General features: G+C 46.9%; 1 protein-coding gene across 9 annotated transcripts in view; it reads right to left on the minus strand.

The window, feature by feature from the left end:
• HS6ST3 (heparan sulfate 6-O-sulfotransferase 3) overlaps nt 1-24,437 on the minus strand; it is a 206,922-nt gene that overhangs the window by 15,249 nt on the left and 167,236 nt on the right. For 5 of the 9 annotated variants that reach the window (XM_083610834.1, XM_083610833.1, XM_083610831.1 and 2 more), the window contains exons 3-4: nt 2,379-2,466; nt 1,240-1,323 (exon numbers count right to left, since the gene is read on the minus strand). The gene's annotated coding sequence lies outside the window, so the exon portion shown is untranslated. Of the gene's footprint in view, nt 1-1,239; nt 1,437-2,378; nt 2,467-14,942; nt 15,004-24,437 lie in introns of all 9 variants that reach the window. The other 4 variants (XM_083610827.1, XM_083610829.1, XM_083610830.1 and 1 more) reach the window with 4 other exon arrangements.

Raw genomic sequence — 24,437 nt, forward strand, 5'->3', positions numbered from 1 at the left:
CTGTGATTAATAATACTGCTGAGGAAGATTTGTATTGAAATATGTCCAGCATGGTGGGGTGGTTTGTTTTTTTTTAATTATTTGAAGTTGTATTAAATGAATTCATCAATATCATCTGCAGCAGTTAATTTAATTATTGGAGGCTTAATAAATTATGGGCTATAATTAGACGTGGATCTAAGCATCGTAAATTGTTCTGAACGCTCTCCAGCACTATATAAATGATAAACTGTGGTTTACTAAGTGGCAAGTTGCCCTGGTTTGCATTAAGCATGTGGCAAGCCAGCGATCTATATTGTTCTGCAAAGTGGAGAGGAGTATTATCACACTTCTGGGCCTACCCAGGGGATCAACCGAGTGGCAAGAGCAATAGGAAGAGTCCTTCTGGATCAGACCATAGGTCTACATAGGCCAACATTTTATCCCCAAGCAGATAACCTTGGGAACAGGAAACCCACAAGCGAGGTATGGACTCTTCCACTTGTGGCTCCCAACACCTGGTACTCAGAGGAATGCTGCCTTTCATCCTGGAGGCAGCCCCTGATAGCCTTATGAATCTATGTAATCCTCTATTCAAGCTGCCCAGGTTGGAGGCCATCACAGTTGGTTACACCATGGTGCTGATAATGCCAAGGTTGCAGGTTCGATCCTCGTGTGGGACAGCTGCATATTCCTGTATTGAAGGGGGTTGGACTAGACGATTATCAGGGTCCCTTCCAACTTTCCGACTCTATCATGATGTCGTGGTAGTCAATTCCTGTTATGTACTGAGTTGAATAGGATCCAAACTGCAGCAGTCTGATTGGTCCTAGAACAATAGGATCCAAATTGCAGCAGTCTGATTGGTCCTAGAACAATGCAGCAGTATGATTGGTTGGCAGGAACCACCCAATCATGCTCCAGATAGAAGTGAATCCACAACCTGATTGGCTTACAGTAGAATTCCAGAATTAGCCAATCATGTGCAGCCCATTGTGTAAATAATGTATATAAAGCAGATACTTTGAGGGGACTTTCATTCATTCCTCCTCACCACTATGAGCTGAATAAAGAGCATGAAATCACTTTGCGACTCTGAGTATATTTCAATTCCATAGGTTCACATTCTGTGCAAAGAAGTCTATCCTTCATTTGATGGGCTCAGATTCTGCAAAATGGCAAAATGGGGGATATTCACTTTCTCAACACCACATCTAAATTTACACACCTGTATCATGTTTCTCCCCCATCCTTGCTTACCTTTTCTTCCAAATGAAGAAAACCCAGATGTTGTAGCCTTTCCTTCTAGGGGAGCTGCCACCTTCCTTGTTGTGCTCTTGTCACCTGCGGACCAGACAATGAACACGACCAGCTCACTATGTTGCTGAATGCATGTCGTGGTAAGCCACCACTTGGGAAAATGGTCCTCTAGATTACTAAGTGACCACATACACAACCTGAGAGCAAATAATGTACACAGCCTTGCAAATAAATTCATTTAAAAGGAAACCCGGCTCACCCTTTCATCTTACCTGGCTGCCCACCTGTCTTTCTTTACCTTCATAAACCCAGCTTACTCCCACAGCCTCTCTATCTCTTTTTCTGTAGACCCCACCACTATCAACCCCAATCAATTGCATATTACCGTGGAATGTTCAAAAGATTTTCTCATATGTTACAACATCCCTGCAGAGTAAGTCAGCACTGGCTCTATTGATGTGGAATGTCAGGACACAGTCACCGCTGGCTGCAAAAGCACTGCCTTCCAAGACAGTGTTGAGATTCCAATCCACCCTTTGCTGCAGACATGGGATTGTTACATGTCACATGTCTGTTTACATTCCAGCACACATTGCTGGCGTGAGTGGAACTTCCGCTCTGTATTGCTTTTGTTTTTAGTCTCTCTCCGAGAAAACGGCAAGGAGAGATGCCATGTTTTCTTTGTCCTGATTTATGTATAATAAATGCGTAGTTTAGTATGTGTCTACAGCCTCAAGCCTCTTCTGTTGCGCAGTTTACACTCTTGAGTAAAGTGTGCTCACGTTTGCAAGCTTGAGTCACTGATGTACGCTGGAGCAGAGGTTGATGGATCTCCGCAGCGGTAAGGCTGGGGGAGACACTCCAGCTGGGGCCAAGCCAGCTGGTTTTTCGACCCCCCGATTCCGACAGACAGATGAGGTGCTTTCCCCCTCAAATGGAGAATCAGCATTCAGTTCCACTACAATGGATTGTTTGTATTGCACTCTTATGAATGTCCACGCATAAGTAAATCCTTTCAAGTTGACTGGTTTACTCCCAGGAAAGTGGGGGTAGGAGTACAGCCTTCAAGAACTATTCCACAAGTTCTGAAATATTCAAGGTATATTCAGGTCAATGCAGACTGTCTACCCCTAGCATACCCATTAATTCTCCCATATCCAGGAGTCTTTCACCATATACAGCTGCTGTCCTGAATGTTTTTCTCAGTAAATTTGGAGTTACCTGGAGCTGGGAATATTGAAAAAAATAAATTTGCTAACACTAGTAAAACTGTTTTTCATGATCATGGGTTCTCCCCTGCCAGGTAAATCTTGTACTAAGGTTAAAACTTAATGGGAAATGATATATCATGAATTGAAAAAGATGTTTAAAATAACATTTGTAACAAACCCCAGAAGCTTTCCTTTTGGGAATTATAGGGACAGAACTACCCAAACTGTATAGAAACTTATTCATGTATGCGACTACAGCGGCAAGAAAGTTACTGGCCCCAAAATGGAAAGAAGAAGAAGTCTTAGCAAAAGAAGAATGGATGCAAAAACTTATGGAATATGCAGAAATGGCAAAACTTATCGGAAAAATAAGAAATCAAGATAACAAACTTTTTTAAATAAAAGAATGAAAATAGTTTATTGAATATTTACAGATATAAACAGATAAAAACACTGGCAGGATTATTGTAATAACCTGCAGTTTTATAAGAGTATATATTTGAAGAAGATGAATAAATGAGCAAATTAATTTGAATATGCAGAAAATATGAAAAATAAATTTAAGGAACCGCAGAAGGAGGGGGAAGGAAGTCAAGTTTTGAAATGTTGAAGTGATTGTAAAGTTATTGAAATGTATAAGATTGAAAATCATAAATAAAAATAAAATAAACTGCTTTTCAAACCATTCTCAGACACCTTTCTATGGTTTTTCAGATATGGGCAGTTCCCATCATCCCCTATCCTTTCTTTCTATGCCTCCTGCTAGCTCCTACTTTTTCATTTCAGTTACCAGTTGCAGTCCCTGCCACTTCTGATTTCCCCTTCTTTTATTGTTAAAAAAACCTTGTGTGTTTGGTGCCGCAGTACAAACACAGCGTGGCAAGTGCACCAAGGAGGTGAATTTAACTTGCATCCTGGAGGATGGCTTATAAATGATTATTTTTGGTAGAACAGAATGCTTTGTATGGAACCTCAATTGAAGCCTATAGGAAACTGCATCCCTATAGAGGCATAGGAATGTGGAGTCTATGTTCCAGAGCGACCGCAATGGCGTGTGTCACAGTAAATGTATGGTTCCTAGATGTAGAAAAATCGGAATGAATCACAGAATTATCAAGTTGGAAGGGACCCTGAGGATCATCTAGTCCAGCCCCCTGAAATGCAGAAATATAGAGCTCTTCCATATGGGAATTGAACCTGCAATATTGGTATTGTCAGCATCATCTTCTGACCAACTGAGCTATCCAGGGTGAGGCTGTATTCTCCCTAATATCCCAATTCTATATCTGTAAGATGCTTTTTCATATGGAAGAACATCCATAAATGATACCATAAATGGACGCTGAGGTCCAGCGCCGAGGGCCTTCTGGCGGTTCCCTCATTGCGAGAAGCAAAGCTACAGGGAACCAGGCAGAGGGCCTTCTTGGTAGTGGCGCCCGCCCTGTGGAACGCCCTCCCACCAGATGTCAAAGCGATAAACAACTACCTGACATTCAGAAGACATCTTAAGGCAGCCCTGTTCAGGGAAGTTTTTAACGTGTGATATTTTACTGTATTTTTGGTTTCTATGGAAGCCGCCCAGAGTGGCTGGGGAGGCCCAGCCAGATGGGCGGGGTATAAATAATAAATTATTATTATTATTATTATTATTATTATTATTATTATTATTACCTCATCTGTAGTCTGAAATGGTCCATCCTATTTTACTACTTTAACATTTTGCTACCTTATTTCGGCCTCTTTTATGCTTATTTTTTTTGGTGGGGTGGAGTGAGCTAGGTTTTCACTTTTATGTACAGTATATATTATAGATGAGCTTTCTAGGTTCATCTTTTTCTGGTATTTATACTTTGTTCTAATGTTTGCTTCTTCTAAGATGTTTTGGGTCACTTTTAGTGAAGACGAATGACTAATAAATGCGCTAAATAATGATATAAATGTTTTTCGCTACGTATGCAGGTGTGGCCTTGGAAATCTAAGCAAAATTTAAGAAAAAGAAAAAAAAAGTATGCTACTTCAAATGCAAATGTACCCAAACACAATTAACACCAGCTATCAAAATGCAGTCAAAACCAGAATGGTAACACCTCTCCTTGGAAATGCTCAAGCTCAGCCTTATGATAAATCTCTGGATTCCATCTCTCTTTTCGTTTATGCAGTATATGGCCTACTCTAAACCCATCCATCAGAAATATAGGTACGATGAAGAAACAGGTGTTTTTTTTTAAGTGTCTCTATTCTGTGGCCTAGGGGATGCGGGTGGCGCTGTGGGTTAAACCACAGAGCCTAGGACTTGCCGATCAGAAGGTCGGCGGTTCGAATCCCCGCGACAGGGTGAGCTCCCGTTGCTCGCTCCCTGCTCCTGCCCACCTAGCAGTTTGAAAGCATGTCAAAGTGCAAGTTGTAAAATAGGTACCACTCTGGTGGGAAGGTAAACGGCGTTTCCGTGCGCTGCTCTGGTTCTCCAGAAGCGGCTTAGTCATGCTGGCCACATGACCCGGAAGCTGTACGCTGGCTCCCTCGGCCAAGCGAGATGAGTGCCGCAACCCAAGAGTCGGTCACAAGTGGACCTAATGGTCAGGGGTCCCTTTACCTTTATTCTGTGGCCTACAAAGCAGCTGTATTATTATGAAATAGACAACTCAGAATTATTTCATGGGAGGGTTGTGGTTGTCTGGAAAAAGGTGGCCGCCTTAACAACAAAGGACACTTTAGCCCATGAAGAAACTGGCTCTATGAGTCAGAGGCAGCCATTTGTCAAAGTGCAATTTCTTGATATTCTTAAACGGTAAATCCATTGACAGCAAAATGATGCCATCCTCAGGAAAGGATAGATCTGTGAAATTATTCTTGGGCAAGAAAGATACCATTAATAAATATAAGGAAATAACAATCTGATATCCCTATTCTTTCACGATGGCAGACTTCATTGTTAGATGAAAAGATTTAAGAGCATATTCTGGCTAAATCAATGCACACTTGCAGCTGCTTTCTAATATACATGATGAAACCTTGTTCACCCTTGATTGGGTTTACCTTTGCAGATCCATTAGTCATGGGAGGAAAATTATTGTTTTATAGCATGCAGCCTAAAGGAATTCAGATGATCTTTCTAAAGGTGACTGGGCAAAACACTGTTCTCTGAAACACCTACTTCCATCACACCAAGGTTGCTTAGGTCTTACTCCAGTAGTCCACTTGACAATGTAGTTGTTCCAGTCCCATGTTCCAAAAAATATATGTAACTATTTTTTTGGGGGGGGGGGAAGATTTATAGGTGAATAGACTGCGTAAAGAGCACGCAGGAACGTGGGGGGGGGGAGATAATAGTCCCTCTTATACTCATAAACTATGTATAGAGTGTTATAGGATCACAATGATTCAAATCATTACTGGTAAGTTGTATATTGACTTGGGGAACTCAACTTGCCTCTGTTTCTCTACCTATTAACTGTTGTACTAACTCAGGTTCCTGAAGTACACATAGCAAGAGAGTAAAAATTAATTAGTTTTCATAAGGTATTGGGAATTTTTTTACGGAGACTCAAAGGCTATTCTCAACAGACCTTCAAAATGTTATTAAACGGGCTCATACAATTGACTGTAGAAAGGCTGCAAAGACTTAAAAGATTAATAACTCTATGCCTTCTCACAGCTCTTACTGAGAGAGCCTTGTATTGTCACCGGAGAGCCCAAAGTTTCCCTCTGTTTATTGAAATTAAATTACACCTTTCCCTAATGATAAATTTAAGCTGCTCAAACCTCCAAGCCAGACTAATTTATTTGTTCAGTCAGTGTGCCATTCATCTCACTACTGAAGCTCTGGAATTAAAACTTGTCAGCTGCCATCAACACCTGACCTCCTCTCCCTGGAAAATACCGAATCTGGTCCACTGGGCCTCTGAAGCAAAACTGCCAAAAGCAACCACTCTCCTCGGAGAACCAAAACAGAGTTTTCAGCAGGTAAATAATCACTTGGAGGGCACCGAGAAAAAATACCATAGAGGTTGAGCAAGAAGATGGAATGTCATGTACAGAGAAAATTAAAATGGAACTGTTGGGTTAGTGACACTCCTTGAGGAAAACAAAAGATGGCAGATACCTGCCAACTTCAATAAAGAAGTCTGAAGTAATTGTAACATGGACTGTTCTTACATACCTTGCCAGTGTGCAGCTTTTTGAGTTCAAGAGACAGGTGTGGTTTCTTATAAAGCCCTTGACTTTGGGCCAATACTGGGGATGAATTTCTTTCCCCAGCCTTGGGTTAAGAAGAAGAGTTTGGATTTGATATCCCGTTTTATCACTACCCGAAGGAGTCTCAAAGCGGCTAACAATCTCCTTTCCCTTCCTCCCCCACAACAAACACTCTGTGAGGTGAGTGGGGCTCAGAGACTTCAGAGAAGTGTGACTGGCCCAAGGTCACCCAGCAGCTGCATGTGGAGGAGTGGAGACATGAACCCAGTTCCCCAGATTACGAGTCTATCATTCTTAACCACTACACCACACTGGCTCTGATGTAATGGAATGCTCATAAACTTTCTGACTGCCCAAGATGAATTTATATACAGTGGTACCTTGGGTTACAGACGCTTCAGGTTACATATGCTTCAGGTTACACACTCCACTAACCCAGAAATAGTACCTCGGGTTAAGAACTTTGCTTCAGGATGAGAACTTTGCTTCAGGATGAGAACAGAAATCATGCTCCAGCGGCACGGCAGCAGCGGGAGGCCCCATTAGCTAAAGTGGTGCTTCAGGTTAAGAACTTTGCTTCAGGATGAGAACAGAAATCATGCTCCAGCGGCACGGCAGCAGCGGGAGGCCCCATTAGCTAAAGTGGTGCTTCAGGTTAAGAACAGTTTCAGGTTAAGAACGCACCTCTGGAATGAATTAAGCACTTAACCCAAGGTACCGCTGTACAGTAGTACCTTGGATCTCAAACGCCTTGACTCCCAAACAAATCGGCTACCAAACACTCAAAACCCAGAAGTGAGTGTTCTAGTTTTTGAATGATTTTCGGAACCCGAACGTCCATTGTTGCTTCCGATTGGCTACTGGAGCTTCCTGCAGTCAATCAGAAGTCGCGTTTGGGTTTCCAAACGTTTTGGAAGTTGAACGGACTTCTGGAACGAATTCCGTTCGACTTCCAAGGTACGGCTGTACAGTGGTACCTTGGGTTACATATGCTTCAGGTTACATACGCTTCAGGTTACAGACTCCGCTAACCCAGAAATATTACCTCGGGTTAAGAACTTTGCTTCAGGATGAGAACAGAAATCGTGCTCTGGCGGCGCGGCGGCAGCAGCGGGAGACCCCATTAACTAAAGTGGTGCTTCAGGTTAAGAACAGTTTCAGGTTAAGTACGGACCTCCGGAACGAGTTAAGTTCTTAACCTGAGGTACCACTGTATTGATTTTCTGACATTTATATTCCACCTTTATTCCATTATGAAACCTACAGCAGCATTCATGTGGTTCCCAGGCCGTCATCCATTCAAGTACTGACCAGATTTCCCCATATCCTCCAACATTTCTCAGATGAAAATAGGGACATCCTATTTAATAATAATAATAACAATAATGATGGCTGTCAGAGGCTCAGGAGCAGAAGAGCAGGGGAGAGAGCAAATAGAGAGCGGAGGAGAGGAATCAGAGGGGAGCGTAGGGGAATATGACAGTGGACCGAGAGATTCCATGAGCTTCTCCAGCGAATCTGAAGATTCCCAGGAGGGGGCGCCTATGGTCAGGGCAAGGGGGGTCCCAGGGGGGACGCACCAGAAACAAGGAACCAGAGGGGAGTCCCAAAGGAGTAGCGGAGGAGTAGGGCCAGTTCCCCCACCAGAGCACAGTGGGGGGGAAGAGTCACGTGAGTCAGGACCAGCTTCTCCTCCATCGGAAAGTGGGGAAACGGAGGGAAGGCCAGGTCCAGCTAGCCTCCCCGAAAGGGGGAGCAGTGACACAAGTGTAACGGTCAGAAGGAAAGTGGGAGGCTGCGCGCGCGCGCCAAGTTCAAATGTGGAGGAGCGCGGGGCAGCAGAAAACCCGGATTGGGAGCCAGGTCCTAAAGCCCGAAGGAGGGGGGGAGAAGAGTCGGCAGAATCAGCGTCAGAAGAATCTAGGAGGGCTGAGACTCCGACTAGCAGAAGGACCCAGAGAAAGAAGGAACAGAGGAAGAGGTGGAGTAAGGCTAGAATCTTAAGCTGGTGTCAGGGGGGAGGAGATTCAGATGGGACTTCTACGGTCTGATGGATAGACGTAGCGTTGCGCGCTGCGCGTCTGGAAATGAGACTGAACTTCAATAAAGACTTTTTAACTTGAGGAAGAAGCAGCGTTGGTCTTATGTGAGCTGGGACCTTGGGCAGCGCTGACAGTAAGTCCCATCTCCAAAAAAAACTCTGCAAGCTCACGAAGATAGGCAAAGATGACTACAGAGGAGAAAGTCAAGCAACTGCAGGAAGCGGTCTCAACGCTCTACGCAGAATTGGCTGCGTCTAAGAAAAAGGAAGGAGAAACAGCTGCGCTCTGCCAGGATCTGCAAGCCAGGTGGGACAGATGGGGAAAGGAGGGGCAGCTGGGAGCCAAGCCGGAGGGAGTTGGCCTCGGGAAAAGGGGGGCGAGTATTGTGACCCATTTTGACGGGAACCTGCAGCAGTACCCTAACTTCAGAGCAGAAGTAGTTTTCGCGCTCAAATTGCTTCGGAAAGACTTTAGAGATGAGGAGGAGAAAGTGGGTTTCATAATCACTCATCTGCATGGGGAAGCTAAGTCGTGGCTGCGAACCTTGTTACGCGAAAATGACCCCGCCCTCAAAGATTCAAGCGCCTTTATTGAAGCCATGGACGCTTGCTTTAAATCAACGGTGGATGTGGATGTCGCTAGAAGGGAAATGCATGGATTGCGACAAGGAAAAGCGACGGTGCGCCAGTATCATTCCCGCTTTTTTGGGTTAGTAAATGTGCTGGGCTGGCAGAAGGACTCAGCTGCCGTCAGGGATCTGTTCTGGGAGGGGCTGAATGGAGCCGTGAAAGATGAGCTGGCCAGGGGGGAGAGACCCCAAAATACCACAGAAGTAGTCCAAAGGGCGCTCGCAATTGGGGTGCGCCTGGAAGAACGCCCGTGGAGCAGGGAGGAGGGGCGAAGAGCAAACACGTCAGTTAGAACGACTCCCTTCCTACCCAGAGAGACAGAGCGCGCTCAGTCCACGCCTCCGCTGATGAGGGGAGAGGAGCCAATGGAAATCGGAGGTGCAAGGGCTCAGACAGCAAGCAGAGCCCAAACACCAGGAGCAGTCAAGGCAAAGGCTCCTAGAGGGAGCAGGAAGTGTTACATCTGCGACAGTGCACTGCACATGGCCAAAGAGTGTCCCCAGAGGCTCCAGAAGCACACTGCAGCCTCAGCAACTGTAAAAGGAGCAATTCAGCAGGGAATAGAGCAGCAGGGAAACGGCGAAGCCTGGTTGGAGACGGAGGCACTGGGGCTCAAACAGGCGAGTCAGTGAAGCAGTCCCCAGAGATTTTGCAGCCCACAGACCCCCTCCCACCCAAACCAGTGGTGCAACTCACTGCATCGCTCCAGCTGCCCGATGGGCTCACCCTGGAGGTCCCTATTACCATTGACTCTGGTAGCAACGCAGACTTTGTAGGGTTGGACTTCGTCAAGCAGCATCGCATAGCACTCCTGCCAGCCACGACGCCCCTAAATGTTGTCACGGTAGATGGCAGGAAGATACTGGGAGGAGAGGTGGTACAGCAGACACCGCCTCTGGTGATGCAAATTGGGAACCACCGTGAAGTCATCAGTTTCAACGTCACCCACCTGTCGGACACGCCCATAGTGTTGGGCATGAGTTGGCTGGATAGGCACAGCCCGGCATTAGCGTGGTACCAGCGGCAATTGACCTTCTGCTCTTCCTACTGCGCAGCGCACTGCATCCAGACCTGCCAGGAAGAGGATGGGCAGGAGGATGCACCGCAGCTACACCTAGGCATGGTGCAAGCGGTGCCCAACAAGTACAAGGCCTTTCTGGAAGTCTTCTGCGAGAAGGAAGCAGACAAGCTGCCTCCCCACAGACCCTACGACTGCAAGATTGACCTCCTGCCAGGGGCGACGCTGCCGACTGGGAGACTGTACTCCATGTCTGAAGACGAAATGCAAGAACTCAGGGAGTTCATAGATCGCAATTTGAAGCGGGGATTCATCCGGGAATCCAAAGCAGTGGGGGGCAGTCCCGTGTTTTTCGTGAAGAAGAGAGACACGCCCCAGCGGAGGCTCATAGTGGATTATAGAATCATCAATTCCAGGACAAAGCCCACAGCATTCCCCATGCCCAAAATTGACGACCTGCTCGCGACGGTGAGGAAGGGACGGATCTTCACCAAGTTGGATCTACGAGGGGCCTACAACCTTATACGCATGCGGGAGGGCGACGAGTGGAAGACAGCCATGTTTACGCCTTTAGGAACCTATGAATACAGAGTCATGCCGTTTGGTCTCCAAAATGGCTCCCATTGTTTCCAAGCTTTCATGCACCACGTGCTAGCGGGACTCCTCTACAAGAAGTGTGTCTGCTTCTTAGATGATATCCTGATCTTTTCGGACTCGCAGGAGGCGCACGAGGAGGACGTCAAGGAGGTCCTGCAGAGACTACGGGAGCACAGACTTTACGCCAAACTGGAGAAGTGCCAGTTCGACACGACAGAGGTGGATTTCCTGGGCTACAAGCTGTCCGACAAGGGACTTGCCATGGACAGCGCAAAGGTCCGCTCAGTGTTGGACTGGAAGAGCCCGCGCAACCGGAAGGAGGTCCAGAAGTTCGTCGGTTTCGCCAACTTTTATCGCAAGTTCATCAAGGGGTTCGCGAAGGAGACGGCGGCCATCACGGACACCCTCAGCTCCAAGAAGAAGAAGTTCACCTGGACGGACCAGGCGGAGCAGTCCTTTCGGAGGCTCAAGCGTCTCTTCGCGTCCGAAGAACAGCTGCTACACGTAAACCCCAGCAAACCGATGAGGGTTGAAACGGACGCCTCGGACAGAGCGGTGGGGGCGGTCCTGTTGCAGCAAGATCCGCAAGGGGACTGGAGACCGTGCGCATTCTACTCCAGGAAGCTCAGCACGTCGGAGCAGAACTACACCATCTGGGACAGGGAGTTGCTGGCCATTCATGCAGCCTTCAAGGCGTGGCGGCACTTCCTCGTCGGAGCAAGACACACAGTGCAGGTCCGCACGGACCACAAGAACCTGGAGTACTGGCGCACGGCGAAGTTCCTGAACCAGAGACACATCCGCTGGGCGGAGTTCTTTGCTGACTTCGATTTCCGGATAGAATACATCCCGGGAGACAACAACGTCATGGCGGATGCGCTATCCAGGAAGCCGCAGTATCTCGAGGAAGCGGCACCGGCAGCGGCCAAACACATTTTCGCACCAGAGGTGTGGGCGTGCGCTTCAGCCGCAGTGGACCTGGACGCAGTCCGTCGCACGCTACAGGCGGATTCGTTTGCGCAATCCAAGATGGAGGAGGTGCGAAACGGCACAGCGAGGGACGACGAGTTCCAGATACGCGACGGACTACTCCTCCACAAAGGGGCTCTCTACGTACCGGGAGACGACCTTCGCGCGAGAGTCTTGCAGCAGCTGCACAACGCGCCCAGCGCTGGGCACTTCGGCAAGGACAAGACGGCGGAATTAGTCACCAGGGACTTTTGGTGGCCCAAGGTGCGGGGAGAAGTTGCGGATTACGTTTCCAGGTGTGACACCTGCCAAAGGGCCAAGCCAGTACACAGGAAGCCGGCGGGTCTGCTGGAACCGCTGCAGACGCCGCTCGAACCATGGGAGAAAGTGGCCCTGGACTTTGTTACAGATCTGCCCAGTTCGCGCGGCAAAACAGCGGTACTCGTGGTCGTAGACCTCTTCACCAAGATGGCGCATTTCATTCCGTGCGCGAAGGTGGCCACAGCGGAACAGACCGCCAAGCTGTTCATAGACCACGTATTCAAAGCTCACGGCCTGCCGCGGTCCATCCTGTCCGACCGGGGCCGCCAATTCATCTCGAACTTCTGGCAGAAGCTGCTGGGCATCCTGAACGTCAAGATCAACTTAGCGTCGGCACGACACCCGCAGACCAACGGACAAGCGGAGAGGGTCAACGCCATCATGCAGCAGTACCTGCGATGCTACGCCAATCAACAGCCCTCGACCTGGGTGGACTACCTACCGCTAGCAGAGTTTGCCTACAACAACACGAAGCACGGGTCTACAGGGGTGACACCGTTCTTCGCCAACAATGGGCGCCACCCCAGAACCTTCCCGGGGTTGGAGACTGAGGCAGAGGGGGAGCCACGGGGGGCAGAGCACTTAGCCGCAGAGTTACAGGAGGTCCATGAGCAACTCCGAAGGCACTTGGAACTCGCGAAACACGCCTACAAGATGCAGGCAGACAGGCACAGGAGGGTTGGGGAAGACATACAGGTAGGGGACTGGGTCTGGTTAGCAGCTCAGGCAGTGCCGGCCAGAACACTAGCTAAGAGGAAGCTAGGACACAAGCAGCTGGGACCTTACCAGGTCGCGGCACAAATCAATCCAGTGGCCTACCGGTTGACACTCCCGGAGGGCTCCAGAATGCACCCAGTCTTTCACAGGTCAGTGCTCACGCCTTACAAGGCACCCCACAGGTTTCAGGCGCCAGGGACCGCACCAGCCCCACGTAGCCCATCGCCAACGAGGGAGGGACCACAGAGGGCGACGCCACTCAACGAGGTCACACAGATTTTGGACTCCAGATGGGGGGAAGAGGGAGTTGAATATCTCCTCGCCAGGGAGGGTACTCCGGACAGCGCCAACGAGTGGGTGCCGTGCTACGCCGTGGAGGAGCACTACCTCAAAGACGAGTTCCATTCGATCTTCCCACACAGACCCATGCCGGCGGAGTATTTCGACGACTGGCTTTTCACACCCACACTGTCAGCCAGCACGTTCCAAGGTTTCTCCTCAGATGAGGAGCCAACGCCGGGGATGAGCTCCCCGGAGGGGTCGCTCTCCGGGTTTGCCACGGACCGCTCCTATTGGTGGGACACTCAACCAGAAGTGGGGTGGAGCAGGGAACTGCTGAGGGGGCCCTTGCACACAGCCTCACCCGAGGGACCGGGTGGAGAGGTGGACATGGACGTGTGGGGGGAGGATCTTGGTTTTGAGCACGACAGCAGAGAAATGGAAGCAGAGGAAGTCGACGTCGACGAACCCATCGTGGGGGGGCCTGATCCCGCTGGCCGGTTGCACACCAGGGGGAGAGAACGGAAGCCAGCACTCACACCCCCAGCGCTGGAGCACCTGGAACCCACACCCGAAGAGGGGGAGGGGGGAAGGGGGGGCTTCGAGGGGGGGATGGCTGTCAGAGGCTCAGGAGCAGAAGAGCAGGGGAGAGAGCAAATAGAGAGCGGAGGAGAGGAATCAGAGGGGAGCGTAGGGGAATATGACAGTGGACCGAGAGATTCCATGAGCTTCTCCAGCGAATCTGAAGATTCCCAGGAGGGGGCGCCTATGGTAAGGGCGAGGCGAGTCCCAGGGGGGACGATCCATAAACAAGGAACCAGAGGGGAGTCCCAAAGGAGTAGCGGAGGAGTAGGGCCAGTTCCCCCACCAGAGCACAGTGGGGGGGAAGAGTCACGTGAGTCAGGACCAGCTTCTCCTCCATCGGAAAGTGGGGAAACGGAGGGAAGGCCAGGTCCAGCTAGCCTCCCCGAAAGGGGGAGCAGTGACACAAGTGTAACGGTCAGAAGGAAAGTGGGAGGCTGCGCGCGCGCGCCAAGTTCAAATGTGGAGGAGCGCGGGGCAGCAGAAAACCCGGATTGGGAGCCAGGTCCTAAAGCCCGAAGGAGGGGGGGAGAAGAGTCGGCAGAATCAGCGTCAGAAGAATCTAGGAGGGCTGAGACTCCGACTAGCAGAAGGACCCAGAGAAAGAAGGAACAGAGGAAGAGGTGGAGTAAGGCTAGAATCTTAAGCTGGTGTCAGGGGGGAGGAGATTCAGATGGGACTTCTACGGTCTGATGGATAGACGTAGCGTTGCGCGCTGCGCGTCTGGAAATGAGACTGAACTTCAATAAAGACTTTTTAACTTGAGGAAGAAGCAGCGTTGGTCTTATGTGAGCTGGGACCTTGGGCAGCGCTGACAATAACAATAATTTTTAAACATTAAACATTTTTTTAAAAAACCTTCCCTTTACAGGGCTGTTTTCTAAAGGTCGTATAGATACTTATCTCTTTGGCTCGGCGGTCACATAACTCCATACCATTCAACACTTCTCTGATTAAAGTAGGGGTATCCTAAGGAAAAGTGGGACATTCTGGGATCCAATCAGAAACCGGGATGGCTTCTCTAAATCCGGGACTGTCCCTGGAAAATAGGGACACTTGGAGGGTCTGCAGATCCAGACCTACTTAGCTTCACCAAGTGGATGATATCATGGGACCAGCTTATTTGAGAGAGCTTGTTACATACCTTGTTTGGGGGAGATGGAAGTTCAATGTAGATATGAAAGAAATATCATAGGATCTGTGAGCTATTGACACAAAGAAAGGAATGAGGCAAGGGGCTGATCGCAGGAAGCTGAGTGAGCAAATGGTCCAACAAAAAGGGAAGTTAAGATAGGGAGCATGCAGGCAGAAGAAATACCCGAGAAATTAGATTGTGTAATGTTGGAGGGAATTAGGATAAAGAGACAGTACGACTACATAACAGGGTTCTGCTGTGATCATCACTTGAAATGAGAGACACGTCCTTACAAGATAATGAACTAGGGAGATAGCACTCGCAACCATAACTGAAAGAAGCTGAACCGACTGCAATGTGAAACCTGTCGTGTCCCATAATTATCTAAGTGCAATCCTATACATGCCAATTCAGACGTCTCACTGAGTTCAATGGGACTTACACCCAAGTACTGAGTTTTCAATCTAAGTTATCTATTGCTCATTCCTAACTTGCGGTGTTTAATGAAGTCAACAATTGCAAAGGGATTGGGAGCTGATAAAGTTCAGAGACCAAAGAGGCAGGTGTGTGTGTGAATTCCACATATTGGTGTGAAACTGCCTGTTAGAACTTTGGCAGTGCATGCCTAGTTATTTCTAAGAAGTTATTAGGAGATGCCAGCAAGCAATTCTTTGAATTTATGTAGTTGCAAAGCAGTGGGCAAAATAGCAAGCTAGTGATCTAAAAAAATGTAAGAATTTATATGCCAGTGACATGTTGAGGAGTACCTGGTTGCCAAGGTAAGCCTGCATTTTTAAGTGGGGCTCATCAACATAAAGTGTTTATTTACAGCCTTGGCATTAAAGTGCATAGCCAGACAACTGTTGGATTATTTATAAGCTAGATAAAACGCCGGCATGTGAAAGCTGGATATAGGAATTTTAGATCTAAATGTGGGCCATAAATAAGAAACTAGGTCTTATATTTTAAGGAAAGCTGGTACCGTTCTTGTCCTTGAAGAAAAGAACTAAAGAAATTGTACTGTATGATACTATTAAAAGCCTGGATCTAGGTCGTCTCTATCTTTTTATCACTTTCCTATGTTTAGCGGCACAGGATAGCCACCAAACAGTTCAGATTTCCTAGATGATGAAGACCAGGTAAGGGTCAACTTACCTGACTAGCTCTCCCAACTCTTATTTTCTCTCTCTCTCTCTCTCAAACTGTGACCTGTAACGTGCTCCAGAGTGGCTGGGGCAACCCAGTCAGATGGGCGGGTACAAATAATAAGATTATTATTATTTGGTTAGAAGAGTTGTACTGAGGAGAGGTGGGTTAGCTAAGCTTTTCCCCTTCACCCCACTTTCCCAGTCTGAACTGCTCCCTCCAAAGCTATTGTTACTCTGTTGTAGGGAGGAAAGACAGATATGTGAAACCAGCAAGGGGAGATCTGCATTGTCCAAATGGAATATTAGTGCTTATTAGTTCGAAAGCACGTCAAAGTGCAAGTAGATAAATAGGTACCGCTCCGGCGGGAAGGTAAACGGTGTTTCTGTGCACTGCTCTGGTTCGCCAGAAGCAGCTTAGTCATGCTGGCCAGACTACGCCTGCTCTCTCGGCCAGTAAAATGAGATGAGCGCCGCAACCTCAGAGTCGGCCACGACTGGACCTAATGGTCAGGGGTCCCTTTACCTTACAACTGATGTTGTCAAAATGATTCCCCCCCTTTAGCTTTCCTCCCTCACTGCTATTCCTTTCTTTGGTGTTATTTTTGGCATTTTTAAACCTAACAAGTGACAACAGGGTTCTCTCTCTCTCTCTCTCTTTCTCTTAAAAAAGGGAAACAATATGCGACCTCCTGGTAAAGCAAAAATTTGATCTTAGGCAAAGATCACAAGATGACCCTGATTGTCGCCAGATTCTGCGCACAGATCTGTAGGTGCAGACCACCCCCCCCCCCGATTCAAACTAGTTGGTTAAGAAAATTCCAAAACTCGGATCCACTGGCTATTCTGGGTCATTTCTCTATGGTAGTCTATCTTAAGTTTTTATGTGTTTATATGCCTACTGCATTGCTAAACTTAAAATCCATTGTGGTACCTCTGGATACAAATGGGATCCGTTCCGGAGCCCCGTTCGCATCCTGAAGTAAGCGCAACCCGCACCTATGCATCTGCACATGCACGGGTCGCGATTTGCTACTTCCACACATGTGTGTGACGTCATTTTGACCATCTGCGCATGCGTGAATGGTGAAACCCGGAAGTAATGTGTTCCGTTACTTCCAGGTTGCTGCGGAGCACAACCCGAAAGCGCTCAACCTGAAGCAACTTCAACCCGAGGTATGACTGTATATTGTTTTAAATGTTTGTTTTGCTTTTGGGATTGTAGTTCTACTTGTGTTTCACCAGCTGGTCTGCAACCGTAATAATAAATTATAATTATTATTATGTGAGAAACAATTTTTGTGCAGTTAACAGCAGATGGGTAAACCAACTTATTGTGGGAGTGGGGCAAAAGCAACTTCCTGCTATCTTGCTCAGGAATTCTTCTGGAATTCAGTATATCCCAGCTGCATTGCAGGAAGTAAAGATATGGTCGAAGAGAAGTGGTGCTCTGATTACACTGGTGGCTCAGTGTTACAGCACATGTTCACTCCCCGCCCTGCCCCCCACTTTTTTTGGGAAGAAGCACTTCTAAACTGTATGTTTAAATATCTTTAAGTGTGCGAAAGTTCTCTGGTTCAATCCTCGGCAACGTCAGCTGTCTGAAATCCTGAAAGGTTGCTGCCAGAGTAGACAATACTGAGCTATGTGAACCTCAGCAAGGCCAAGATGGGGGGGGGCATTGCAGGACCCCCATACACATTACCCAGGCTTGTGCCCTGGAGAGATCACTTCAGTGCTGCTAATGCAGAAAAAAACAATGTGAGAGGTAGCAGTTACAAGTTACCAGTCTCTGCAGCCACAGCAGGTGCCGTGATTCTCCAGTGGGTTGACTTCACCCCCAGAGGCGCACTCCATTGTCTCTCGAGACAGACGGATGCCAACACAACACACACAGAAGGACTAATAGTCTGATTCAATAAAAGTCAAGCTTCATATTGTTATAGGTTTGGGGGTGGGACTGCCCTAAACTCTAGAAATTAATAAAAGGTAGGATTTTGATTATCTGGGATATAAAAGGAGAAATACAAGCTGGAGAGGAATTCCTGGGCTAGCCTACTCAAAATGACCTGGCCAAGTTAGGGCCATGAATACAGCCCTGTATTGGGAAGTTATTAATGTTTGCTATTATATTATGTTTTTATATGTGTTGGAAGTCACCCAGTGCGGCTGGGGCAACCCACCAAATGCGTGGGATATGAACAATAAAATTATTGTTGTTGTTAATAATGATGACGACGACGATGATGATGATGATGATGATGCAGGGCCATGGGCCACTATGCTGAGGTGTCGACAGAGATGAGGGATTTGGAAGTTTGCCAGGGTAACTGGATGTGAGGTGACAGGCAAAGAGTGCCTTTAGCAAGTTGTGCTGAGAAGAAGAAGGGAGAACAAAGAGATCCATCTTGGGCAGGCTGGCTGAAGGCAGGCTGGGACAGATGCCTTGGACTCAAGTGCTGCACTGCTGTGGGAGACAAGACCCTCTTGAAATGACCATGCATGCTGTAAGATCTGGACTCCCTCCAACTAAATTCAAGTGTAAATATGTGAATGAATAATATTTCTTAAATCTATGACAACCTCTACTGTGTCTAAGCAGCACATGCGCTGGCTGAGGGCGAAGTCCCCTGGAATCCTGTGGACAGCTCAGCAGTAATCGGGGTGGCCTGTAACAAGATGTTCCTAGAACACAGAGTATAAATGCAGACCGGGTGATGTTTATAGTTTTCTGGTCCTTCTAGGTTCAGACACACATCATTCACCTTATGTATGCTCTATATGCATGCCCATTTGGGAGACAAGGTGTCACCAGTTTTTAAGGGATGACGCACAAGCAAACTATGGCCTCTGCATTAAGCCGGAATATGCTTGATGGCCTTTAGCAGCCCTTCAGTTCTTTCAGCAGCATTATTATGGGATAACTGGAGAACTGCTCTAACCAGACTTGATTATCACACTCAATATACCTCATTTTAATTGGCCTCTGACAATTTATCCTGGATCCCGTAACCCCCACGCAACCGCGGATTGCTAATTACCACATATAGTCACATGCTGCATTACTCATCTATTTGAACACCTGTAGCTCTGACATTCCCATTAACGTTGATCATAAATGTCACGACTGTCAGATTTACAGTCTCCAGGCCCAGCAGGCAGCCCAATTCTTCACTCGTTCCTTCAACACTCATGGCTGTTGTGTCAAGGAGCAGGATGAGTAACCCGCCTATCAGAAATACATAGGCAATTTCTTAGCACTGGAAAACAGCAACAATGCATGCTGAAACCTTTTAAGCTTTCTCATGAGATTACGCTTGGCTTGTTTAAAATATTAATACACCAAGAAGGGTTGCATTCTGTAAAAGGATGCAAATCCATCTCTACCATAGGACAAAAATACCCAAATGCACCTGTCTCCAATATCTTGCCCAATTCATCCTTGAAAAGCTGCCTTCGACTGCTCTACGGTGCGCCCCCTGCTCATCAACTCTGAGGAATTGTTCCTTGAATTTCTCTGCTGCGTCCATAATGAAGCTTTACTCTGCCCTCAGGAGACCAATTATTTATTTTATTTATGAAATGTCTACACTTGCTTTTCCTCAGACAGTGCCCGAGGCAGTTGACGTCAATAAAATAATTATGCAAAATATGATCAAGCACACATTAAAAACACACATTAATAATACGGTTTCCCCCCCCCAAAATGAAAAAACAGAAACAAAACCCACAACAAACAGCAGAGTACATGCAAAATCTATTTGAACACCAAGGAGCTTCAAAAGCAAAAGGCCTAATTTAGCTCAGACTGTTTCATACTCAGATCCCACTCCCGGTATTTAGCCCACTGGGATCAGAAATTATGCTCTTCAAGTACAGGGCTGGGCACACCACCCACAAATCTGTCAGTGATTTGCAGTAGATCACTAAGGACAGGGATGACCCTCTATGTGTGTTTATCTGATCCACAGGGCTCTCCCCAGGTCACCTCACCCCCTCACTGGCTCAGCTCTGCACCTTGCTCAAGAGCTTTCAGAATATGTCCTTGAACTGTGACAATGCCTTTTGCTTGGATGGATGGATGCATGCATGGATGGATGGATGGATGGATGGATGGATGGATAAGTGTGTATTATGGGAATGTAGAAACTTATGGACCAGTTTCATCTAGATAGCTGCAGTGGCAGGTGCCAGCACAAGCCCTTTTAGTGTAATGGGACTTTCCAACCCTCTCTTTCCCCTGTGTACCTCCACACACCCCACAAATTGGCTCTGGGAGATCAGGATAACCTCCCGGAACAGGGTGTAAAATAGGAGAGGGGTTATTATTCTGTCTGGAAAGCAGAAATGTGTGTGCTGGCAGAACTAGTATAATAGTGCAATGTTCCTCTCTGACTAGAATGTATGCCTATTTTACTAAGTCATGGACTAGGGCTGTGCAACTGTCCGAATTCTGAATATGAAGGCAAGGCATTTATGTCCAACCAAGGCCCTTGCAAGGCAACCTCCCCCCAGTCATAGAATCAGAGAGCGGGAAGGGACCCCAAGGGTCATTTAGTTCAACCCCAGCCGATCTGAATAGAAGTAGGGCACCTAGAGATAGGGCTGGACCAAGACATTTAGACACCTGAGGTGGATCCCAAAATGGCGCCCACCTCCCAGCCAGGGAAGAAGGCATGAGGGCAGATGTACACCAGGAGCAAGGGGGGGTAAAGATAGACATAGTTCTTCATCCCCTGTGGATCCTGCTGCCTGAGCCAATTGCCTCAGCCTTGCCTCATGGGTTGGCTGGCCCTAGGAGGGACCCATCAGCAGAATGGGAGGCTATTTTCAATGATGCCTCCTCTCCTCTACAATCTTGTGCCCCTTCAAAATCTGCTCTAGAGGGTTGAGGGAAGCATTGGATACCAGGATATTATGTGTGAGAATTATGGTGTGTTATGCATTTCAGATACAGGCAATGTTATTAGATGAGCCTACTTGTAGGGTTGAGAGGGGCAGGAGGGGGAGTAGAACTTATATACAGTGCTACCTCGGTTTTCTAACGTCTCCGTTGACGAACCTTTTGGTTTTCAAACGCCGCAAACCCGAAAGTAAATGCTTCGGTTTTCAAACTTGCCTCAGAAGTCGAACATGCCACACGGTTTCCGTATTGAGTTTTCCATATTGAATTTTCCCGTATTGAGGCTTCTGTACTGAGTTTTCAATTTTCAAACGTTTCAGAACTCAAACGGTCTTCCGGAACAGATTACGTTAGGAAACCGAGGTACCACTGTATATATATTGTAACCATCCCATGGTTTGTTTTTAAGAAAATAACTTTAGAGAATGGACCTAGTAGAAAGGCCGACATCTAGTCAAAGTCACATTTGTTTTCTCCCCACCTCCTCCTCTAGTTGAAAAAGAAAGAATGAATTTGCCAGGCCTTAAACAATTATCACCCGCCTTTTGCACCTCACAAGTTCACCATTGTAGAGGCAGCCTTAACAAGTTGGATTTCAGCAATGTAAAACTGTGCCAGCCTCACTTACATTCTGTTCACTAGCTGGGAGAAGTCGCTCACCAATTTTCCTATTAAAATGTCTATAGAGAACTTTATCTCTGAGGATGCGGCTGGTTGCAACTGCTTCTACAACAACCACGTTTTTATTATAGCATGTTCTTCTGCCTTTAAAGTGTCACAATGGTCTTCTATTGTTTCTGCTGTGACAGAACAACATGGCTGCCTCCCTGAAAGTTGTTGAAGAAGGAGGCAAAAGTAGTAACTGGAGACTTCTAAGGATGGATGATTCTCTTCCTTTAGCCATCCAACTTAGGAGTTCTTCTCAAGTGACACCCAGCCTAATACTAAACTGTCACTAGTCATATTGAAATTCTTTGAACTTCCTTCAAAATGTGAACAGATACTTCGACCAAACAAGGTCCTTCTATATTTGCCTTCAATTTTCACTTCAGGTGAAATTTGGTGACAATCTAAAGTATCACTAAAGCCTCAGGGGGAATTCTGCAACACATGACCAAATTGTTTTCTGTTTCTGTTGGAATCCCGACAGATGGTTTGTCAAGTGGAACCCTCCTAATTAACCCCAAGATTCAATTTAATGTAAATCCAGTGGCAATGCTCACTTAGACTCAGTCATAGTGGGAAGTGAAGCAAAACCATTTCTTCCCTTGAAAGAGTTGGGCAGAATCTCCTTTTTTATATAGCTCACTTTCTCTCACGCCACTTTCCTGTTCTCCTTCCAGGTCTGTTTCCTTTGTTTGTAATACAGATGAATTGACGGGCGCACAACTCAATTTCTGAAACTGTAATTGCAGCTCCGGCATCATGGAAATTCTTCCACAGTGTAAAACTTTTCTTCCTTGTCCCTTACAGCAACATGGCCCCAATGTGTTCAAGTGCTGGATTGGAAATAATAAACTGGACAGACTTCTGCCAGAGCTGAGGATACCTCACTCACCCTTTGCATGTTGACCAGTGGTGTGGCATGGTTTGCTGGTGCCCGGGGCGCACATGCACATACACCGGGGCACAGAGTGTGAACGGAGTCTGCTGTGTCAGTCCAGCCCTTGCTGCCTACACTTGCCACAGCAACACCACCACCAACAGAGCCAAGCAGGGCCGCACTGTGCCTCCTGCCCGCCTGTGTGTGGAGGGGGAGCACAGCCAGCTGATGCAGCCCTTGGCGAGTGAATCCCCCAACGCCCACAGGTCGAGTGCAGAGGATGCAACATCCATGTACCCTTTGATTCCACTTATCCCACTGGGATCGAAAGGTGCATGGCTGTTGAATTCTTCTCAAGCCCAGCAAATCATTCAGATCAGATCCCAGCCCCCAAAGCGGCACAGGGCTGGCAGGGCAGCATAAGGAGCCAAAGGCACAGTGACCCCTAAAAAAAAAAAGTGCTTTGAGAATATACTATTTCCAGTTTTTGAAGCTGTTCTTGGTCATTTTCTTTAAGCCAGTCTTTTTGGGTCTGGAGATTTGGCTCATGAACAGATTGGAACAGATACAGTTATCCCCCCCCCCCTTTATTTTTCTGTTTATTCCTTTGTGAGGCTCAGACTTCACTATTCTAATTTCCCTTCAATTTTCACCAGAACTTTCTTCCAGTCACCATTCTGGATCCTATCCAAAGTATCCTGTATTCATATCTCAGCTCTTTTCTTGAACCTGCAGAAACTGGTTCATTTGAATACTTCCTTGAAAAGGTAGTTATATATATATATATATATATTTTCATGATATGTAGAATAGGAGCCTGTACAGCTGTAGCACAGCAACGCTTTTAACTAGTTTGGACTGGTGGAAATTTTGGGAGAATGCAATTTGGGGCTTAGTAATATATATTATTATGAGTTTGGGGGTTGGAGTAGGTTGTCTGCTGAGACCCTTCTAATGCCAACCCTGCCCCTTTCTGATTCTTGAAATAGCCCTGGTAAGGTAAGGGGTTGTTAAGGTAACAAAGGATGGGGCTCTGCACAAGAAGTCAAGTCAGGGCCCCTCTCTCAACTCAAGGTACTTAGAAGGACAAAGGCAGATTTTGGAACAGAGAGTTGGTAGATTGATGGGAGCAAAAAGAAAAGCAGCAAGCTGGAGAGACAGACAAAACAAGGTTTGATTTCTGTTTGGGGGAAGCAAGGACCTCTTGGGGTGTTAATGCTGTGAACCCCTCCATCGTAGGCCCAGGTTGTATATATGTGTAAATAAACCATAAAGACACCACAGTCCCTGCTGTATCTCATTCCAAAGGAAACATGAACCCTGGGTAAGCGCTTGGAACCCCTGGAATTCTGCACTGCTCAGAGACTGGGGTGGCATGCAACAATATGTTTTACTGGTAACTGTCCAGTTAATTATTTTTATTTGCCAATCAAATATCGCTTTCCATTTATATTGCTCTCGCTCTCTTATATTGCATTCATGCATTCTTTTCATTCAGGTATTTCATTCAGGTATTATTGCTGAGTTTGCATATTTGCATCATTTCTGTCCTTTGATTTAAGTAAGTATTTCCAATTGATTTCATTTTTCGCCTGACTCTGATTACTACCACTAGCTTACTGCAGCAAATTTTAAGAACCTATTTTCATCCCCTCTTCTTGATGTATGGCACTGATAAGACAAAGGAAAAATCCATTTGCAGGCAAATCTCATTCTTTTTACAGGTGCCAGCAATCTGGTTGGAGAAATATAGTAATTTCTTCAGAGAGCTGAAAAAGGTATGATATAGAAGCATAATTGCCCAGGCTATGCATGCTCATTCCACATCTCTCTTTAGAAATTTTACTGATTTTTAGAGTGCCAAGCTTGTTTGACTTCAGATTGCAGTAAAATGAGGAACATGCACATCAAAA

Source organism: Podarcis filfolensis, assembly GCF_964270895.1.
Source record: "Podarcis filfolensis genome assembly, chromosome: 4".
NCBI lineage: Eukaryota > Metazoa > Chordata > Lepidosauria > Squamata > Lacertidae > Podarcis > Podarcis filfolensis.